The 7448-nt window shown below is 34.0% G+C and overlaps 1 long non-coding RNA gene across 1 annotated transcript; it reads left to right on the top strand.

Moving 5' to 3' along the window:
- The first annotated feature begins 5530 nt into the window (after window positions 1–5530).
- LOC107659116 (uncharacterized) lies at window positions 5531–7107 on the top strand. Its single transcript, XR_001630877.1, has 2 exons — window positions 5531–6657; window positions 6839–7107. It is a non-coding gene; the product is annotated as an uncharacterized LOC107659116 (long non-coding RNA).
- The last annotated feature ends 341 nt before the right edge of the window (window positions 7108–7448 follow it).

The raw sequence follows: 7448 nt of genomic DNA, 5'->3' as shown, positions 1-7448 counted from the left end.
TGTTGAGTAGCCTTTATGTATGTTTATATATATATATATATATATATATATATATATATATATGTACATAGGATGCAGTCATTTGATCAAAGGTCACAGTAAAGATTTCTATTTCAAATAAATAACCTACTATACTTTTGATAATCCGGGAAAAAATTATGTTTTCCACAAAAATACACTGTTTATAACATTGATAATAATAAGAAATGCTTCTTGAGCAGCAAGTCATCAAATTGGAATTTCTGAAGAATCTGGTTACAGTGACTTAAGTAGTAATGGCTGTCACAGAAATTACATTTTATAATTAAAATATGTTTAAAATATATTAAAATAAAATAAAAAGTTTAAATTGCAAGAATATTACATAATATCACTTTTTAGTGTATTAATGATTAAAAAATGCAGACCTGGTGAGCATAGGAGACTTCTTTCAAGAACATTAAAAAATCGTACCAACCCCAGTAGAGTATATGTAATGTTTGGATAAAGAATAATTACTCTTTCAAGGACAGAAATATGTATCAAATTTGTTTTACCAATTTGTAGCAGTAAAACAACTACAGTTATGACTTGTTGACACAGACTTGTTCATATCAGTGGTTTTTAAATGACAACATATAAAACAAGCAAAACAACTTTTACTGTTCAAATTCCATCGTTGAAACTTGAACCATCACTGACTAATAAATTATGTGGCTACATGTGTGCATAATGAAAACATACCTGTGCTCCTGTATTTATTAGAGCTTTAGAAATCAGAAGAGAATACAGAGTATATATACATATAAGAATACTGATTTCACATCTTCAGAAAATAAAATTTTATATTTAATTTATGTAACTTATTTTCTTATTGGTCTTGAGAAACAGGTGAAAGTGGGGCAACAGATCACATTGTGTCACTATACCGTTACATGTTGTGGATTTTTCATATGTTCAACTCATTCAGCAACGATCCGCTGAAGCAACAATAGTGCATTAAAGGGTTAGTTCACCAAAAAATAAAAATTCTGTCATTAATTACTCTCATGTCGTTTCAAACCCGTAAGACCTTCGTTCATCTTCGGAACACAAATTAAGATATTTTTGATGGAATCTGAGAGCTGTCTGACCCTGCATAGACAGCAATACAACTGAAATGTTCCCAAGTCTATAAACATAGCAAGGAGATCTGTAAAATAATCCATGTGACATCAGGGGTTCAACCGTAATTTTACAAAGCTACGAGCATACTTTTTGTGTGCAAAAGAAAAAAAAATTTGTCTCCTCCGCATCACCCTGTAGCGCCATTTTGGAGAATGAGTAATTAATGACAGAATTTTCATTTTTGGGTGAACTATCCCTTTAATGACTGTACACTGGCTCGTCAATAACATCTGCTCTAGTATGCTCTAGTTTGTTGGAAACATGTCAATAAAGGATATGACAAGCATAATTGTGGCAATTAATTGGCACTCTGAAGTTCTTTTGCCATAGAATTCAACTACAAATATGGCTGTAAGTAAAGAAACCTGGCCTGTTTGAAAAAGCTGAGTCAGATGGATCTGCTTGATGTGCCCACCACCAACTATTTCACATCCTCGAATCAGGCGATATAGGGTTTAGATATTTGGCACAAGGGTGTGCAACTTTGGATCATATGAACCAGAATAGGATTAGTAACTGGCTGACAACTTCTGAAACCAAAGCATCATGCGCTTTGAAGACATCTTAACTCTATATAGCCAAACATATCATAGTATTATATACGATTGGGCCCCTAAATTATTAACATGTTCAAAACTTTGCTGAAAAACATGTTGCACACAATCTTCCACATGCCTCCTGTCATCTGATTGATAGTTTATAGTAAAAGGACTTTTAGTATAATTATAAAAATGTCCATCTTCAGCTCGTGATTCACAAGTCTTTTTGTGAAATCTTTACTGACTATTATAAAGTAAATGTAAGAATAACTTTTACATTGTTGGTTATATTTCAAGATGATCATTTACTGGACTAAAGCAATTTGATTATCCATACATCATTTTGTTTTGGAAAATGTAAAAAAAAAGGTTTTGAGGAACATTTATTTGTTCATCTCTCAGTCATCATTGTATTGCATTGTATTATATGGTTTGTCCCGACAATAAAAACTACATAGCTTTGATCATAAACTATAAGCATTTAAATATCATCTTAATAAGCCATATTATTTGACGATATAGAGTGACAAATGATATTTATATGCATTTTATGCAAGTAGTTTGTTTTACTGTCTTTTTTTTGTTGTTGTTGCCATAAATAGCTGCTGCAACAAATTACATATTTTTGTTCAGTTTGGGCGAATAAAATAAAAATTGAAGAATTTTTTTTTTCGTTCTTGAGTTTGGGCTCCATATTTTTACTATATCATGCTATATGAGCAATAAAAGCCTGATATATTAAACATGATAGACAACATAAAACATGCATTTAAAAAAACAAATTCTGTCTAAAGGTTCAGTAAACTCTTCCATTAAAATAAATAAATAAGTGATTTTTCTGACTATTTTTTCATATGTCAGGCTTTACAGGGTTAAGATGTTGATTTGTGCAGTTGCTATATGATATATACAGTAACATACAAAAATAAGTGTTGATGAATTGGGTTATTGAAATGAAGACATGGAAAAATACTCCATATAATGTACAGCAGTCACTAACTGCATTTGGTCTATTGATGTCTTGTTAATATCAAATCTGTCTCTGTGCAGCAGTGCTGTAGTGACCGGTAGAGTAATGCTGACCCAGCAGCCACATGCTACCTTTTTCCAAACCAGACTTATTCCCTGCTTTGTGTATTTGAATCACTTTCTCTTTTATGAGAAAACTCTCTAAAGCTGTGACACTCTAAAGTCCAAGCACAACAATCCCAGAGCTCAGCGGTGAGAGAGGAAGCCATAATCTCAGGTTTATATAGCAGAGTTTGAGGTTCAGCCATTAAACAATGTTTTTTAATGCGGGGGGAAACACGGGGACCAGCGCACCCCTTTTTGCGTCACCAGAGAAACCTTCAGTAAAAGTCGACCATTCAAACACAGCGACTACTCTTTTGGCGGCTCGCGGTTCCCGAAAGCTTTGTGAAGGGGTGTCCTTGGTGCTTCCTTTTCATTGTGTTTGTACTGGCTCCTTTGGATCAAGCTGTGACTCATGGTACATGGCAACGTCACAATTGCGCATATAAAGATGTTTTATTGGCTTTTAAGAGCATAAAAACAATAACTGTGTATGGTTGGTTTCAATTACGCTGACGCTTGATTAAGCAGTTTATATGTTCAGGCAGGATTTCAAAAACTCCCTTGACAAACGTGGTTGAGAATTAGTTTGTATTGGGACTGTGGCTGCTTTTAGAAAAGCATACTATCATTCTAGTATATCTGCATTGTGTAGCATATGATGTATGCACAATATATTGCATGCATATACCTGCATGACATGATACATTTGCTAGAACACTGTACACAGCTGTGCTGGTTACTTACTGTATCCCATAATGCACTGCACTTGGATTAAAAATTCTAAATAATCACTCTAACTTCTTATATAAATGTGCAAGAGTATACGGAAAACACTTAAATTATTATGCTTAATGTTGCTATTACATGGAAATAGGACTTTACTTTCAAAAAGTATACTAACATGGAAATAATACTTACTTGTGTGAACTGAATGTAATATTTTCCGACATTTAATTACATTAATGCAATGCAAATTTATATTAAATGCAATTAGATAAACGGAGTGCTTTTATGGCCCCATTTAATTAGGACGCAAGTACATCTTTATAGAAATTTCATAATTACTTCTATTGTATTTGAAATATGGTTAAAGTACTGCTGAATGTACTGACAAGCATTTATGGTAAACTACAAAATAGTTGAATGTAATTTCTATTGAAACTTTTATTTTATGCATTTAAATGCACATACAGCATTATTTCTCGTGTAACCATGAGTGGGTGCTAAATTTGATTTCCACACAAGACTTTAGTTCATGACAGGTCAAGATGACTTCAAATCCTCTGAGAATGTCCCATGCTGATTTAAGTCTGTAGACCAACAGTCTTTGGTAATCCACATCTGCACACAAACACTAAACAGAAAAACTGCACTACACAAACATCCTCAGTCAGTTGTGCTGCAGGGCTGCATCTCATCATGCAGTGACGGTCTGAATGTAATTGCCAGTGTTTATTCCTGCACAGATCACCAGCAGTGACCTTGATCGAGTGAAGCTTAAGTCCAGATGCTGACCGGAGGTGTATAGGGGTCACACTTACCTCAGCCTCACGGTCAGTTGTTTATTTGGCGAGAGCTGCATTGCCCTACAATGTTTATTTGCTTCCCTTGGTGATTCAGCAGTAAAGTTTGGAGACCTTCTCAGCAAGTAGTGAGATAGGAAGAAAATCTCCATGATGTGAGAATACGTTTAGAGGGTGATAAACAAGAGCTCTGTCTCATATGAGGGCAGTGGAAAGACCAGAATAATAAAGATGCAACAGATGCATTTCACTACATTGAAAAGTGGCTTAAATGAAAGAAAAGAATCTGAAACCAAGGACTGACCCCTTGACCGCATTAGTTATTATGTCCAGTTAGTTTTGGATACTGGTATGATGGTATGGTCCAGTCAGCCCCTGCTGGCAGAGAATGTAACTACACCACACCATTTCGAGGGCAAATATAATATTTTCTGCATTCCACATCAGCCATGTATTCTTTTGAAATTACTTGTAAGCAAGAAATAAATAGCAAATATTTTATTTTATTTAAGCGGATGTTTTTTTTAACTGTCTGATTCTTTTTAAGGGCTCTTAAAGAGAGAGTCCAACCAAAAATGTTGGTAACTAAACCGTTTCAGTTCCCATTGACTTCTATTGAAATACAATAGAAACCGAAACGGTTTGTTTATCAACATTCTTCAAAATATCTTCTTATGTGTTCAGCAGAAGAAGAAGAAATGCATACAGGTTTGGAATGACATGAGGATAAGTAAATGATGCCAGAATTCATATTTCTAGGTGGACTATCTCTACAAAAACATTTAATTGCCTTTTTTTTTTACCTACTTGCTGCTTTTTGACATTCACATGGTCGCTCAGAAAAACCTGTATTTTGAACTGTTGTTATTGTTAACTAGAACTATTAAAAATTCTTTACTTGAAATCAATCTGAAATTAAACAATTATTCAATGAAAACTTAAACTCTGAATATTAGAAATGTTGCCTTGGCACCTAAGTGCAAGTACTAACTTACTAAAAGTGGAATAGAAATAAAAGAAAGCGTAGAAAATACACACAGAATTACTAAAAATTAAATTAAAAAGAAAAATAAAAAACTAAATGCCACTTTAAAATATTAAGAAATACTGTAATTACTTTATAAATACTGAAAACTGCATGGAAAAAGATCGCCCAATACAAGAAGCCTCTAGATATAAATCTCTCAGGTTTCATATATATAAAATATATTTATTTGTTATAAACCAAAGTCTTGTAAGCAGGGTTATTATAGTTAACTAAAACTCCTGAACACCCTAAAATAAATGACACACATAAATGAGTAGGGTCAGTGCTTATGCTGTTTATATTTTTTTCCTGTGCCCATGTTAAAGTCCGTGTAAAGCAATATTAAATGTGTTTGTAACCACCCAGCCAAATTCGAACGATTAAAAACCACCAAGTAAATAAAATAAAGTATCAAAATCTTGAAAAAGTCATTTCTGCTCTCAAACGCCGGGGGGCGTGTCCGCTGTCAGCGCTGAAACCACGCCCACTCGCGGGAAAGCTGCCGCCTCTCTCTGTCAAATACTGCTAAAATCCAGACATCATTGGTAATGTTATTGTTTTAGTGCTTATGCAAACAAGAAGTAATTTTATGTGTTGTTTGTTGATTTTAAATATAACACTCGGTGAAACGATTTATGCGTCAGTACGTTTTGAACATTTCCAGCACATTTTAACAATAACGTGATAGGCCTACTACTGATAACCGTGGTAATTTTGGTCACTATGAAAAGAAATTTTCATACCGTTTCATCTCTAGTCCTGTCCCACCCACATACAATGGTTCCGACGCCCATGGTTTAGCTACTTGCTTGAGCAACGTAACATATAAATCTAAAAGTAAAACGCATTGAATAATACGTTGCTTATATTTATTGCATTTAAACGTAAATATGTATATGTAAGACTGAATGAAAATGAAAAGAGAATCAATGCTGAAAAATGTCTAATAGCTCAACAATACTTGACCATGAAGAAAGAAGAAACCACTTCGAATTCGGTGTTTTCAGTGAAACAGTACATTAAACATGATGTTCATTTCATCCCGACGTCCTAACGCCTACTACCTGTGCTAGGATCCACACTGTAACATGGGCATTAGAAACAATGTGTCTGTTTTGAATACGCTTTTCTCTTTTGGCTTAGGTGCATGTTTAAGATTCCTGCGCACTCCAAACTCAATGCCTACAGCAGTTTGTTTGAGTCGGACTTAGTGCCAACCCTGGACGGGGAAAGAGGAACTGCTCCATGTCAAATGCTAATTACGGGATGGTCAGCTGCACCAAGACAATTTATTGTTGTAAGAACTTGTAAAAGATCTTTCCTCTTTCCTAAACAGAATTTTTTTAAGGTCTGTTCACGCAGCCAAGATAATCATGAAGTAATACTATATAATTATAAGACAATCAGAAGAACCCAATGTATAACAGTGATGGTGGGTCTTCAAGTTACAAAGCAATGTTTTGAGGCTGTTAGTTTGTGTGTGTTAGATCTGAGCCAATCTTTTTTGAACCATTCAGAATTTTTTTAAGGTCTGTTCACGCAGCCAAGATAATCATGAAGTAATACTATATAATTATAAGACAATCAGAAGAACCCAATGTATAACAGTGATGGTGGGTCTTCAAGTTACAAAGCAATGTTTTGAGGCTGTTAGTTTGTGTGTTAGATCTGAGCCAATCTTTTTTGAACCATTCATATCTAAATGTTGCTCCCTCTAATATCCCTTGCCTCGATCTATCAAACAACAGCACGTAGGAAATCATAACTCACACCTGAGACATTAAGTAATGGTCATAAATATAAATAAATAAAAAGGGCAGATGAAAAAAAGCCATCTTCCTGTTTCCTTTAAGACATTTCCCATATATATATATATAGTCCACATGAATTGGTGTATTCAGGTTCAAGCCACCTGGATTGAAAAACATAGGCCTACACACATACAAATATGTGTACGCGTGTTTGGGGTAAGAAATATATATATATATGGATATTTATTTTCCTTAGATAAATTATTAAATTGATCAAATGCAACAATTAATACATTTACAACATAATAGATTTCTCTTTCAAATAAATGTTCTTTTAAGCGTCCTATTTTTATTCTTCATAGAAACCTAAAAAAAGTATCACGTTTCA

The sequence above is a fragment of the Sinocyclocheilus anshuiensis genome, unplaced genomic scaffold (assembly GCF_001515605.1).
Source record: "Sinocyclocheilus anshuiensis isolate Anshui unplaced genomic scaffold, SAMN03320099.WGS_v1.1 scaffold87, whole genome shotgun sequence".
In the NCBI taxonomy this organism is placed as follows: domain Eukaryota; kingdom Metazoa; phylum Chordata; class Actinopteri; order Cypriniformes; family Cyprinidae; genus Sinocyclocheilus; species Sinocyclocheilus anshuiensis.
Note: the sequence above shows the minus strand (reverse complement) of the source record. Positions and strands in the feature narration are given on the sequence as shown.